The 15,476-nt window shown below is 37.2% G+C and overlaps 1 protein-coding gene across 1 annotated transcript in view; it reads right to left on the reverse strand.

Moving 5' to 3' along the window:
• gli3 (GLI family zinc finger 3) overlaps positions 1-12,822 on the reverse strand; it is a 182,165-nt gene extending 169,343 nt beyond the window's left edge. Inside the window, exon 1 of the mRNA XM_084399264.1 lies at positions 12,412-12,822. The gene's annotated coding sequence lies outside the window, so the exon portion shown is untranslated. The remainder of the gene's footprint in view (positions 1-12,411) is intronic.
• Between the last annotated feature and the right edge of the window lie 2,654 nt (positions 12,823-15,476).

Consider the following 15,476-nt stretch of genomic DNA (forward strand, 5'->3'; position numbering starts at 1 on the left):
CCGGCACAATTTGCATATTTTTAAACTCTCAAAACAGACGTCACATCCCGAACCTCACAGCAATTGGCTGCCGACCGCGTTTTTCGCTTAATATTTGCATAAAATCGAGAACTGCCCAACCTTTTGACGCTCTCGGTCGCTCTCAACGCTTTCTCCGGTCCGCTGTCAATCCCAAAATGCACTGCGCGAGCGTGAAGCTCGACTTCCATAGGAATGAATTGAAAACGCTCGCACCGTGCCAGTGGACACGCACCGTTAAAATCTGAACTTCTGCGTCAATTCGAATCAGGAGCCTGCTTGCTGCTGTCACGTGGTGAAGTGACAGTTTATAATGTTATTTTATGTTTGGCCTCAATAAATTATTTTGTAATATGACTAAAATGCACAACAAAGCAAATCTTTCACATAAAAACTCGATTTCAATATATGAGAGATACTCATTTTGTATTGAATGCTATTTATTCCATATCTATTCTAGATTATATGAAACATTATTAATCTAATGTAAAGACAACAAACACAATTTAGTGTATAAAAACAAAAACAAAAATCACAGGACAGGTTTCACTTTAGGAGGCTGGCTCCATTTATTATCAAAACAAAAATAAATGACAGATTAGGTGGGTGCGGGCGAGGGTGAACCTCGCGCCGGGCTGTAGAGCGTGGGCTCATCAGGCAGCGACCACTCGAGGCCGAGGCCTTATACGGCCTATGCTGTCCTCGTCAGCGTCCTCACCGTTAGGTCCACCAAACCTAGCTCCTGGAGCAAATTGTGAAACTCCTGAAACCCTCCGGAGGGTCTGGTGGACCCGAGTACAGCGACGATGTCCCCTACGCAGCTGTTTCTGCTCTCCAGAGCATATACGAGCGGTGACTCTCTCGAATAATGCTAATGCTAATGCTCGATAAACATCTAAAAAAGATGGCCGCCAACGGGTTTCGAAACTTTCGCCTCCGGATTTCGCCTCTGACGCGCGTCAATTTCACTCTTGATGCGCGAATTAACACAAAGTGGTCAAGCGTATAACTAGACGCGGCAGGCGCGAATTTGGCGCGCTATTCGCGTCCGGTGTGAACGCACAGTAATGCAAAATAAATAGGATCTGTATTCTTCTGACTTCCATTTTTCCGCGCTTACACTTTTGGTACGGTTTTTGCGCACAAATATGGCCAAAAGTATTGCAGGCCTGTGAACAGCAATTTGCAAGCGAAAACAACAGCGCCAGGAACTGCAAACCAGATTCATTGCGTAAAATCAAACTTTGTGTAAAAAAATAAACGGTGTAGTCTAAATGGTTTATAGTGCATAGGGCAAAAAAGTTCCCAAAATAACCAGATTTGTACAGTTGCGTCTTTCTTTTACATGCGCTTCCAGTTTTGGCACGATTCTCTTACTCATTGAGTTTTGCAAGCTGAAGAGGAGGGCGGGTCCACCTTCTTCATGTAGCCAATCAAATGAGCCTCTCGCTGACTCTCAATTTACTCTTATCTGATTGGTTCAATAAGCACACCAGTCACCAGAACACATCTTTAATCTTCATTTGGCTCAGAAACATTCTCATTGCCGAAATTGTACTTTTAATGCACACATACATGTTTAATAAATAAATAAACAAACAAACAAATAAATAAACAAATAAATCATGATTGCTTAATAAGCTGTGCACCATTAGGCTGATTAAGGCAGACTGACATTCATACTGAATTTCAAGCTGGTGTTAACGTTATTGGATTGAAATTTTATGTATTATATAATCTGCTACACCACTGAGCTGATGTTAAACTTTACAATCAAAACATTTAATACCCATTCTTTATGTAATAATACCATTCTGATGCAGTGTTTTTCACATCATGTCTCTGTTCATGGTATTTAACACTCAATTATATATTTTGAAATATTGTCTTGGTCGCACTGTCAATATTGATTCTGATTAGTGATTACTTTCGTGTGTCTGATCAAGCTATTATATGTAGCAAGTATGAATAACAAAATGCTTTCTCTGTGTCCAGATTCGACTGTAATGAAAAACTGATACTAAATCAACATAAACTCAACTTTGACAAAAAGTAACTAATTATGTCTGAATAAAAACCCAGCAACCGGGGAATACACAGCGTCTTGATATGTTTATATATAGGGCTATCCAGCCATCTAGTGGTTACACGATGGCATTGCAGGTGATAAATGGTGCATTATTTAGAGATGCTCTTAAAATACACATTAAAGGGAAAAAATATTATTGTAACTCATTTTAGTAAAATAATAATAATAATTCTGGAATCCTAGACAGGTGAAAGTATGCTTGTAGTAGTGCAGATACTAGGCCTACATTCAGCAGCATCAAGATTACAAACTGATATGGCCTGATGAGCAGGATACATGCACTGAACACACCAGCTCGAAATTCAGTATGGACTCATATAGTCAGCCTAATGGTGCACAGCCTATTAAGCAATCATGATTTATTTGTTTATTTATTTATTTAGCATGTAGGCCTATGTGTGCATTAAAAGTACCATTTCGGCAACAAGAACGTTTCTGAGCCAAATGAAGATAAAGATGTGTTCTGGTGACTGGCGTGTTTATTGAACCAATCAGATAAGAGTAAATTGAGAGTCAGCAAGAAGCTCTTTTGATTGGCTACATGAAGAAGGTGGATCCGCCCTCCTCTTAGCGCTTGCAAAACTCAATGAGTGAGAGGATCGTGCCAAAACGGGAAGCACATGTAAAAGAAAGACGCAACTGTACAAATCGAGTTATTTCGCGAACTTTTTTGCCCCATGCACACAAGAAGTCATTTAGACATTTGCAACAGTTTATTTTTTTACACAAACACAATTAATTACTCAATTAATCTTTTTTGCAGTTCCTGACTCTGTTGTTTTTGCTTGAAAATTGCTGTTCACAGGCCTGCAATACTTTTGGCCGTATTTGTGCGCAAAAACCATGCCAAAAGTGTAAGCGTGGAAAAATGGAAGTTAGAAGAAATACAGATCCTATTTATTTTGCGTTAGCATGAAGCTGCAGTTTCACGGTACATGAATTACACTTACGAATAACAGTAAAATGCTGCAAATATTTTTTTCTCACACTTGAAAGCCGATTTACACCTTTACAAATCTTCTCTTGCGCATGTAAATTTAATTTACGTTTGCAATCTTATGTACACTTTCACAAATCTTACCCTGCGCATGCGATTCTTTATGACATCATATTACCTTCATAGAGTGACTTCTGACCCGACGCATGACGTATTGACGTACACAGAAGAGCAGAGGATAGAGCAAAACAAAACACAGGTCACAAATTAGAAGTCTGGAGCTTGAGTTTGTTGCCCAGATTTGTTTGAACCACGAGAGGCGTCTACTCTCGTCTTACGTCATACGCCAGAACTCGACTCTCTCGTGAACGCACGGACAGACATTACCGGAAGCTAGTGATTACAGTTTATAAAGTTATAATTATGGATATTTTTCTTATAAAAAAACGCTTAGCTTCAGAAGGCCTTTATAAATAAAATAAAAACCTGGAGCCGTATGGATTACATTTATGATAGATTGATGCACAAATCTTACCCTGCGCATGCGATTCTTTATGACGTCATATTACCTTCATATCACTCTTCGGCCGGAACTCGACTCGCATACGGTCGTTATCGGAAGCCAGTCATAATAGTTTACAAAAATGCATTGCTTCGCTTCAGAAGGCTCTATTAACCCCCCGGAGCCGTATGGATTACTTTTATGATGGATGTGCTTTTTTGGGCTTCAAAAAACAAGGTACCATTCACTTCCATCATAAAGCCTGGAAGAGCCAGGATATTTTTTATATAACTCCGAAAAGAAAAGAAAAAGTCATATACACCTAGAATGGCTTGAGAGTGAGTGAATTATGAGATTGTTTTTTTTTTGTTTTTTTGGGGGGGGGGGTGAACTAACCCTTTAAATTTTAATTTATTGAATTTTTTATCTTGTTTTTTAGATTTATTTTTATACTTTTATTAAAATTATATGAATGAGAGACAATTGGTTTTAACAGAGTAAACAGCTGACTTGTACTGAAGTAACAAATATTGCTTTACAGTAATGCACTTTTTCTTAAATTATTCGACTGCACAATCCAGACCATCAAGACATTATGTAGTCCGTAAAGTGTAGCAGAGGGGGATTTTGGTGGGATGAGTTGAGATTTCAGCTGGGTTCAGTAGAGTCGTTCAGTCTAATAGGAGGAGACAAATGCTTTGACTGTAGCACAAAAAGCCAAACAACATAAATAATTCTAAAAGCTAAGGAGCCCCCATAGTATGTGGAAGTACCCCTGAATACAGTGCCGACACATGATGCACGACACACACATTTCCTAGCATCTGAAGGTTTTTCAAGCTTTTGTGAGAGGACATATTCAAATCTATTAAAAGTATATCAGTAGGCCTGTGCCAGGTATCCCTTTGCCCAGGTGAAACACATATTACTGTACATACTGATATTGTAAACATTGCTGAAATTGTATAAACTGCCAGCACAAATACTGAAATATAATATGCATGTGCATATGAAAATCTGCAGTGTTCTGTTCACATGCACTTTATATGCATGAAATAACTCACACAGGTTGGAAGACTTACATACACAGACACACACACTTGAAATGCAGGGCGGTAGAGACCTGTCTTGTAAATCTCTTTGTGAACGCAGCTTTGGGAGGTAGACGTGAGCTTACACTGAGCTCTGAGAGGAAAAAACACTCCCGCTCAACTCTTTCTCTTTTTAACTCTCTCTCCTCCTTTCTCTACCCTCTTTTCCTTTTCTGCAGCCTTCCGAACTGTCTCGACACTTTCCTTTTTCTCTTCCACTTTGCATTCTTCTTTTTCACCACATTTCCCTCCAAAAAGCTAACATCTTGTAGCATCTACATCATGAGTATCCCGAACTCTTGTGAACTCTAGTACATTGTGAACATACACTAAATATTATACATACACAATATAATATATATATACTGTATATATATGTATAGTTTTGTTTATAGTTTTTTTTTACAACAAAACGTATAATATAGGTCATTTAATTATTATTCTTTCGTGATTGTATCTAAAAAAACGGATTTAACGTCTCACTTAGTTTTAACGTCACACTGCAGTACGTCAACTTCCTAAAAGTATCACATGTCAGCTACCCACTTACTTCACAAGACAAGCATCCAAACATGCACTTTTGGACATTTTAGAATTATCATGCACTACACAGCACAGGACAGCAAATGTGCCAACATCAACCCCCCCACCCCACTATTTGTTTTCCTCTCTTTCTGTTCCTCATATGGTGGACATCAGCCCAGTCAAGTTCAAGTCTAAAGGGCTCTGCTGTCACAGTAACTAACTCACAGTATGCAAACCTAATTCCCCATTCATAAACCCGGTCAGTCCGGGTGCCTGGGGCCCCAAATCTCTTTCTCCCTCCCTCAGCAGTGAGTAATGTCCTGCCTCCTCTCAGACAATGACTTCGGCAAGTAGCCGCCAAACTGCGGGGCAGCGAGAGAGGGGGAGCGCTCTCGAGCACCTTTGACAAATGGAACCTTTCGCTCTTAACTGTGGCTGCTGGATGAGCCTTTACTACGGCACACGGCACGCTCGCTGTCCGCCATGAGCAGCCAGCCGGCAACCTAAAGAGTCCGATTATGTGTGTGTGTGTGTGTGTGTGTGTGTGTGTGTGTGTGACTGAATAATACATTTCATAGTCTAACCTTGTCCTCCTACAAGAATAAGATGTATAAGATGTATTTCTCAAGCAAGCTGAGCCCCCTTCGATAAAAACAGCCTTCTGGAGTGGTATGGCAAAAACTCCTTTACTGCCCATGTGCACATTTATCCTGCTGTTTCTCTCTAAATGTTTGCCTCTATTAGGGTAGGGCAGTATGAGGAAATTCTAATAACATGGTAATTATATATTAGTTTATATATATTTATAGGACGCAAACAAAATATAAGTCTGGTGTCACTACAAAAAAAAAAATAACAGCTTTAATAACAAAACTACAAAACTATTATTTTGTGTAATAACAAAACTACTACAATTAAAAAATTAATGATATCAATATTGAGCCACATTCAAAGTCATTGTAAAATGCACATCAGTGTCATTATATGAACACAACAACTTGCGATGTTGCTCAGCAACCGTAAACAACTAAAGTCAACTGAACTTGTTTGGGAACATTTCATGCACGGTAATTTATATATTATTATTATTATTATTATTATTATTATTTTCACTCTCATGTGTAAAAATAGCCACAGTATAACAAAATCTCTCCTGGTTGACACTTCATCCGTCCCACAACATACCATCATACCGCTAATCCTATCCTCTGTTCCTCCTCCTCCCTTGTCCCTTGAGTGTTGGTGTGTCATATTTGTAATTAACAGTGTGACACATTATCGTTATAAACAACCGAGGACTCCAAAGACCCTGTTCTCTACCTCCTTTCTGCTCCCCTCCACTCCAAAATCTCCTTGAGGGAACTAGTCTGTAAAACTTTCACCTCCATCCCCTCCCCTTCTTTTTGCTTAGAAGGAACTGGTCTTTGTTCAGCGGGAGAGGGACCTCTCCAATAGACCCTGCCTCCCCTTCAATGTTCCCCGTGGAGTATTGTTAAAACAAAGCCCCCCCCCCCACCCCCACCCTCCCCCTACACCCCCCTCTCTCTCTCTCTCCTTCTCCCTCTAACTCCATCTATGCCCTGGCCCTTAAAACCAGCACACTTTGCATGAGAAAAAGCGATTAGTCTTCAGATGCTGTGATGACAATGGGGGAGTCTTTCAGGCCTGCCTGAAATTTGCTCTTATAGTTAAGTCTCCTCTTTTGTTTTTGTAAATAGGGACATTATTTATCTCAGGGAATAGGGAAGCAAAGGCATTGACATTTACTTTTAAAGTACTCAAAGGGGACAGAGAAGAGTGCAAAACATAGGGAATAAGAGGCAAACATGAGAGGAGCTATACTTATACTATAGAGGGAGAACACATGCCCTGGCACAGACTGTTTATATCTTTCTACATATGAATCTGATATTAAGCTATACTACCCTGGCCTTGTAATGCTTAGGGTTGAAGGTTAAGTCATTAAAGTTGTCATTTTTTTCTTATTTAAATGATGTATTATTTAATCATTTTTATTTATGGAATGCTTTAATATATAACATTTTTTAATTGATATGTTTAAATGGTTAAGTACTTTTTTTTAAGTATTTACATAGTTTACATTTTACAGTTAACATTTGCTTAATTGTATTTTTATTTATTTATTCATTCATTCATATCTGAAATGGCTAAAAATCTCAGAGCAGGAGATAAGGCATCGATCACATGGAAGGACCATGTTATCTGTCCCCTCTGTGTGTGTTTGGATGTTTTCACTTTTGTTCAAAATACTTCACATCAAAGACCATTCACACACAACCACTCGGTCACAACTCCTTAACACACCCTGCCACCATGGGGAAGTACTTAGTTCTCTTGTTGCTGCACTTCACACACAGGTTTACATATGGTTTAACAGATGGCAAATTAAAGAGGCAAACCAAGAAGTTATTGCCAACACACAATGTGTTTTGTTTGCAGCTACCTACTTGAGGAAAGAAAACATTAGCTTTATCCATGACACACACACACACACACATCTATGCAAGTAGCACCCTTCATGAAAAAAACAGCATGAATTTCTCTGGAAGCTGAGACTGGTTTATGCTGGTTAACAGGCCTAATGGTTAAGCAACATGCATGGCAAGCTGAAGATCTGCTTAAGAATAACATTTCTCGAGAACTTCTCTTTTCTGGTGAATTCGCTTGTTTTTTCTGCCATTGCTAAAGCTTCTCTAAAAGGTTAATGACCAGGCTAATTCACAGGTCAATTTTGAGTTTCCAGAAGCCAGCCTTGCCAGTGAAAACAGTCTGTCACTCTCATACATTGGTATAAACCTGCTCATTTCATGTGACAGCCTACAAAGCTGTATGTGAATGAGAGAGAAAAAAACTGAGAATGAAAAATAGAATATGAAACAGAGGCTCCAAAAGCTCAGAGCTAGCAGAAAACGGGTTTGAGCAGACTAAATGGCTGTAGAAGTCCTGCATGCATCAACAGAGAGAAGTCTGCCATTTTCACCAGAAGGTCCAGTTATGATATTTTGATTAAACACTACGAGGTCAAAACTATTTTTTAACATGAAACATATACATATACAAATCCTTCACAATACGATCTATAGAATGCATTTGGAAAAGGGTTTATTTCATGCCAACTTTAAATGATCACACAATTTATTGCTTTAAATTAAGGTCACTTGGACACTTTCTGATTGTCAAACATTAGTAAATATATAATATTAGTAATTAGTAAATAACATTAGTAAACATTAGTGTAATATGTTCATAGTTAATGTGATGAATTACACACAGCTAGAACACCTCTATGAACTAGAGGACAAATTACTTCATGCTGGGACCAATTGATTAAAAATAATAAAAATAAATAAAAAATGGCTTTGAAAAGTGAAGTTAGTTTGGAGAAAAGGTCTTGGTATGATATTTTGTATCTTATACAAAATGATATTCATAAATTTTGTACATTCAAGTGTGGCTTAATTGTCCAAATATGTACATATATTTTCAGAGGCATCATATATATATATATATATTTATATATTATATATATATATATATATATATATATATATATAAAGAGAGTGTGAAATAGTAAAATATAAAATGGTAATGGAGATAAAGCAAAAAGAAAGAGAGAAAGGGCAACAGAAAGAAGAGAAGGAAGGGGTCGTCCTGACATAGAGGCAGATCTGAGGCATGCCCTGAAGGGATGACTGGGCCTGGGGATTAGAAGGGGGTGAAGAGAAAAGGAAAGAGAGAGAGCTTGAGAGCAAGCCCCCTACAAAGCTAGAGACCCCCTCCACTGAGACACAAATATAGACGAACACTTTTGACGTGTCTCTACTTTTCCACAACAGCTCAACTTCTGATCCGACGCGGCCCACAGCTCGAGAGCATCGCCTCTTTTTCTCAATTACTCGCTTTCACTTGTTTCCCTTTTCTCTTTCTTGCTCTTTGTGTCCATTTTATTTGATGCTGAACATATCAAAGTTGAGAATCATCAAAGTGAGAGGTTTCAGTTGAAAGTACTAGCTTGTGGAAGCAGAGCACCACAGTAGCGCACAACAAAGATTTACGGGCAATTTTAGATCAGGTGCTGCTTGTTAGGGTCAAAAATGCTAAATATGGCCAAATACATCGGATACTTTGAGGGGGAAAAATGCATCTTACTCCAAGATATACAAATTTGACAACAGATCAGGGAGTTAGATTCTTGATTATGATCAAAAAGCCTAGTTGTCACCTCATGCCGCTACAGATCTATTATAACAAATCACTCTACTTAAAAGCAATCAGCCCGACCTGGATTCCGAGACTTCAGACTCGTAAAAAAAAACTCTTAACTGCTGCAACACAAACCATAGCATGAAAAAAAAAGCTCCTGAGAGCACTTCCAGGATAGCAATCTGCTATCGGCCTCTCAGAGACACACAAATTTCCCATTCATTTGTTCCTTATTGGTTTGGACAATAAGCACAGTGCAATTCAAACCCACATTAGCATCTCAATGCACCCCTGTTAGTCATCTCATTCCCACATGCACCTAATGACAGGTAGAGTTGCTTTAGGATGCTAAAGCACCCTGAGGGTGAAGGATACAGGCATCCCTCTCCAACGTCGGGCCTAATCTGAGGGTTTTATGCACATGCAGTAAGTGGAAGGAGGGGGTGGGATGACATTGAGGATAATCGTATGTCATCTCCACTTTTTAATATTAGCTGGTGACACAGTGCCCTCAGTACAGCGGGCAAGAAAAGGCGAGAGTGACCTGCTAACCTTCTGTTCTGAAATGCAGCCTTGCATATATGAAGTGTGATAAACTCCAGGTTGATGAGTGACTCTGATCAGATGAACTATTTTTTAATCTGGTCTACTCTGCTCACGAGTGAGGGAGAATAAATCATGAATAGGCAAGTGTTTTTTTTGCAAAATAACACCTGTTTGATCAAAGAATTGCACGCAAATATTTATTGAAGTCTGTAATGCATACTGAGCAAATGCAACAATAAACATTTAAATTTAGGATATTTACAAAGGTCCAGTGAAATTCATATTCCAATAACCAAATCTGTTTTTCTATTTTAAACCCAAAAAATCGTTGTTGTTTTTTATTAAGCTTTTTTACTAATTCCTGTTTGAATTATATAATATATAGTTTATCGTTTACATTTTAAACAATTTATTTTTCTTTTTAAAGCAACAAGGTACAAATTTGTTCCCAAAACATAGAAGCGTGAGATAAACACTGACTTGAAAACTCATGCTGTGGATTTTCTTTCTAATCGCACTGAGGTCTGTGTCTTTTTAGAGAACAATGACTTATTATCATCACAGAGCTTGAATTGAAGAACTCGAATGAATGCTTATTTCATTACAACATTGAGTAAAGGCTGAAAAAAAATGCATAACTATCGGTTATGGCCTACTGGTAAATTTGACATGAAAGACTGATTACAGATTGTTTAACATATTTTTCTATCCTGTTTGACATGTCATGCAAATTCATAGGTCACCGGACAGCCTAATAACTGACATATTACAAAGAGTATAATATAACAAATTATTGATTGCATTTAAAATATGAGAACATTTTACACACCTTTTAGCATTTTATGTGTTCAATACAGCATTGGGTCAACTATATATACAGATTTCAATAGAGACAATTCACTAAGAAACAACTCTTGTACATAAAAGGCAATAAAGTAAAAAATATAATGAAAAAAAGAGAAGAAAAGCAAACCTCAAACACGCAATTTAGGCAGACCTCATTTACGTTTGATGGTCAAAAAAATCGTCAAGCAGGCTTCACTTTACACTTTAAATGCATGTTATTGTAATAAATTATAATAGCTCCACAAAACAATATCATGTAAATACATTAGCTACTGTTAATCAGTACAAGCTTGCAAAAAAAACGTAACATTAACGGTCAAAGTGTGACGAAACGTTTAACTGAACAGTGAATTTTGAATTTAAATGTGAGATTCTATGTCCTCAGTTAATCGCGCGCAGGTGTCAGGAGGGGTTTGGCGGGACACGGGTGTTCTGAAGCTTCGTCGACAAACTACAAACAAGTCTTTCGTGGTATCAGTGTGTGAAGTTTTAAAAAGTTGAAAGCAAATATCTAGGCTGTGACACAAAAACTTTACACAACATCCAAACAGTAAATAATGATAATTTCCATTAATAACATCTTGGCTATTAATTAGCATTAGTCTTTTAAAATAAAACATAGGCAATTATTTAACTTACTACTAACTACTAACCTAGCATTTTATCCCTGTGGAGAGCAGAAAACGTATTAGTTACTACGTAAAAAAAATCATCATTCTCATGACATTTGAATAGTTTCTATCTATTTAATTATCGCAATAATTTATGTGATTTATAGCCTACTCGATTTTAACAGTCTCCAGAGATGTTTTCTTAAGCATTGATTAAATTCAAAGTGAACATAAAATAGTAATGAACATGCAGTAGGCTATATCACTGCAGGCTGAAACTTTGATTTTATTTGCTAAATTAATGCAGCATATAAACGTAAGTTTTCAATTTTAACGTGTTCAATTTTAAAACACATTCCACGTAAATAGAATAGCCTATATTTTACATATTAGGCCTACCATCGCACATAATTATTGTAGCCTAAAATGTTTGATCGCCCTATTACATCAGAGAGCAACATTTATTTTTTCTAACACAATTAAATTTTTTTGAAACGATATGAAAATACGAGAAACATTCTTACGTTCTGCTTTCTGATCTTCAGGGAAACGAACGCTTATGCGGGACCCCGAACTTTTCTTCAGAACTATTTCCAATAAAAAATCACTTAAGCATTTGAGAATAGGCTATTTAAACTGTTGCAAGGACACATTGCCCTGAAACCAGTTGCACTGTGATGGTTGCAGATAGGCCTACTTATCAATGTGACAAGCAAATCAAATGGACATTTTCAACAACAAAAAAATTAACAGACCAATAGGGGCCGCAAGTTTGACAATAAGTTGCAAAGTTTGTCAAACGGCCCTGCCGAACTTTCTATAGAGCAGAAAACTCGAATAAACAGCCACCGACCGCTGCCAATAGTGTTTTTGTCCTATATTGCATGTAATCATTTGCACCAGACTGGAAGGAGTATCGCATTTCACATTTTACATGACTCTTCCCCCCTCTTCTTCGGTTCGCAAAACTTCATGAAACCAAAGAGGCTGAGAAAACTGTACATTCGCCTACTTCCACTTACTAGTTCAGCTGTTGTGAAACTTTTCTGTCCTCTCCTCGTAAGACTTTCTTCTCGCTCGCTTTGCAGATGCTTGTTGCAGACAGACTCTTGGCTTCTTCACTTTAAACTCCAAAAACTGCTCTGCGGACTTTTTTCCTTTTTCCCTCGTCTTCTCTCTCTGTCCTATGTGCGCTTTGCAGGAGCAGCCCAGTACTGAACTAGCGCCCTGTCTTTTTGCCCATACCTTAAGTCTAAACACAAAAGTACAGTGACTCGTGAAACTTCTATACGTTTATCGCAGTAAAGAGCGTAACGCAGAGTTTCTCGGGGAAAGAAGATTTGATTTGTAGAGCCTCAGCTGCCCTTTCCCTGTGCCTGACTCCTCCCTTTCGGAGAGCAGACACACTACCTCTCCTCTTTTTCCTTCTGCCCCCTTTTCCCTCCCTCTCTCCTGGTATTATACCAGCGCTCCTTCCTGAGACGGTGCAGTCATGTTTGAAGAGGGAAAACGAAATGGTCACTTCACAAGTCGGCTATGTGCGCGTGATTATGTTAATTACAACTTGCAACTTGTAAGTGTAATTTTTTATTTCTATATAAAATGTGTAACTGACACTGTAATGAAAAGTGATAACGAGAAAACATTCAAAAGGACACTTTAGACAGCTTTGGACGCAGTAACTTCTTACAAAGAGGATGTGTTGATTCTGAAGATTTGTAAACTAAATGCTGTATGGGAGAAAATGACACAAGAAACTAAAACATAAAACATTCAAAGCTTGTTTAAAATGGTTCTTTCTCATATTTTATTTTAAGCAAACCCTCCAACAGTAGCCTAGCCTAAGCAGCTTTGGGTGTAAGTCTTAAAAATAGGTTTTGGGGTTTATTCTTAATAATGCTTTGAAAAATATATTAAATAATGAACTTACATTCTTCACCATCAAGAACTTTGAGAGAAACAAACAAAACAATAAAAATTAAATCAATATATCTACACAAATGGTTCTAGACTGCCAAGCACAAATTCATTAGTATTCATTGTAATTTCTTAGGTAAGAACTAAAAGATGATTTTAAAAAAAATAATCTAAACTTTCTTTGAGTTGTCCTGCATTTTAACATAAAACACACAAAAAAATATTTAGCAAAATATTAATTTCACTGACTAAATTGTTTATACATATATATAAATATATATATATATATATATATATATATATATATATATATATATATATATATATATATATATATAAATATGATATGTAATATTTAAGGTTGTATGCTTGAACTATATAAGCAACATGGATGTAATTTTAAAATTTAAATAATATAATTTTCCAAAGCTTCATAATCATTGACCTCATCAAGAAAAACAAGAAATTTTGATTAATACGACGGTTAAACTAAGACATGTTTTACATTACATTAATTAATTGTCAAAGTCTATACTTTAACACTTATCATCATGCTTTGAAACAGGGATTCCTTTTAAGTACAGGAATTGAATAAATATTTTAGTATATTATCCTCTGACAACTCAAATAGTATTTATCTGTGTTTAAACAAAATCCTCATTTGTTGCCTGAAAATAAGAATTTTTAATGTCTTTCTAAGTTAAAGTAATGAATTCTCATTGCATTATTTCAATAGATCAGCCAGGTATACTTATAAAAATTAAAAGATTATACTGTAGAAACTATCTATGGGAAATAAGACTCAAAGTGAGACCATGATGTTCGCAAAACATCGAAAGGAAAACTGTGCCTCCAGTAGGGTTATTCCTAATCAATATACATAATCAATATACAGGGAAATTAGGCTGTTAAAAAAGACCTTCTGGGCTCACCATCAATCAATGGGGCAGAAACTGATTTTTTTCACAGTTGAAAATCACACTCTAATCTCTTAAACTCAATCTGACTGCGTGTGTGGCCGACAAGTCAAGTCCAATAGAGTTCATTTTATGCTGTACAAGCTATACTGATGTGTCTGTTAGAGAGAAAACCTTGATGGTTGCGCAGCAATGAAAATGTATTTACCCTTAAGACAACATAGTTCAAGTAAAATAAAATGTGCTTGCTATGATAGAAGCATGATATCATGCTCAAATTTAATGTATCTGTGGCCTGAGTTTTTTAAGCTTTTCACTTGAATCCAAAGAAAACCAATATAGCACAACCAGTTAAGCAATGTAGAACAACCACTTAACCAATGTACCCTGCTTCAGATTGATAGTTACCACAAAAAAGAGGGGGGGTTGAAGAAGAAGAAAAAACAGCAAAGCAAAACCATCTAAGATTATCCATTACACATAACATCTAACATTTATATATGTAATCTACAAAAGCCACATTAATGTGTGTTCATTGATGTATTTGGGTAAAAATAATTTAGTTAATTCATAATTTAATAAAATTGGTATATTTTGAGTAATGCTTTCTGTCTCAAAGTGCTTTTTATTAAACTAAATACCATTTCATATATTTAAAAGCAGATGGTGTCTTTAAAAGTCTAGAAGGTCCGGACATGCATAACACAATACATCTTTCTCCCTGTTATCACTATCATCTGTTCTGCTGAAGTGAATGGAGCGACTGATATAGAGATGTAGGCAATCAGTCAGTGTTCTTTGTGAATATCTTTGAGAGAGATGGATGAGAGAGAGAGGGTTCACGGAGGAGAGGAGGATCTAAAGGAGGGGTAAGGCAGAGTGGGGATTGGGGGTGGTTATCTGCTCCCGAAAGTATTCTATCAAAGAGGAGTCGGATCCCGGGAATTGAGATTTTGCCTGGAGGCAAGTAACCGTTGGTCTCCCAAGAACATATTCCAAAGTTGGCCTCGAAGAGCCAAAGCACACATCAAAAGCAGCAGTGGTGCCAAAGCGGTTCTGGAGGAGAAAGAAAGGGGTACAGGTCCCTCCTTGGCCCCCTTTGAGCCCCTGATCTCACCCCAATTAAACAAGTATTCCTGACTTTTCTAGACCTGACTCACATTGACATGGTGCACACACTGAGACTTATGTACATTCAATAGTCTTTTTACCTTGCAGTTTGTGGAAAAACACACTGTGATTCACTTTTATAA

Source organism: Rutilus rutilus (assembly GCF_951802725.1).
Source record: "Rutilus rutilus genome assembly, chromosome: 24".
Taxonomy (NCBI): domain Eukaryota; kingdom Metazoa; phylum Chordata; class Actinopteri; order Cypriniformes; family Leuciscidae; genus Rutilus; species Rutilus rutilus.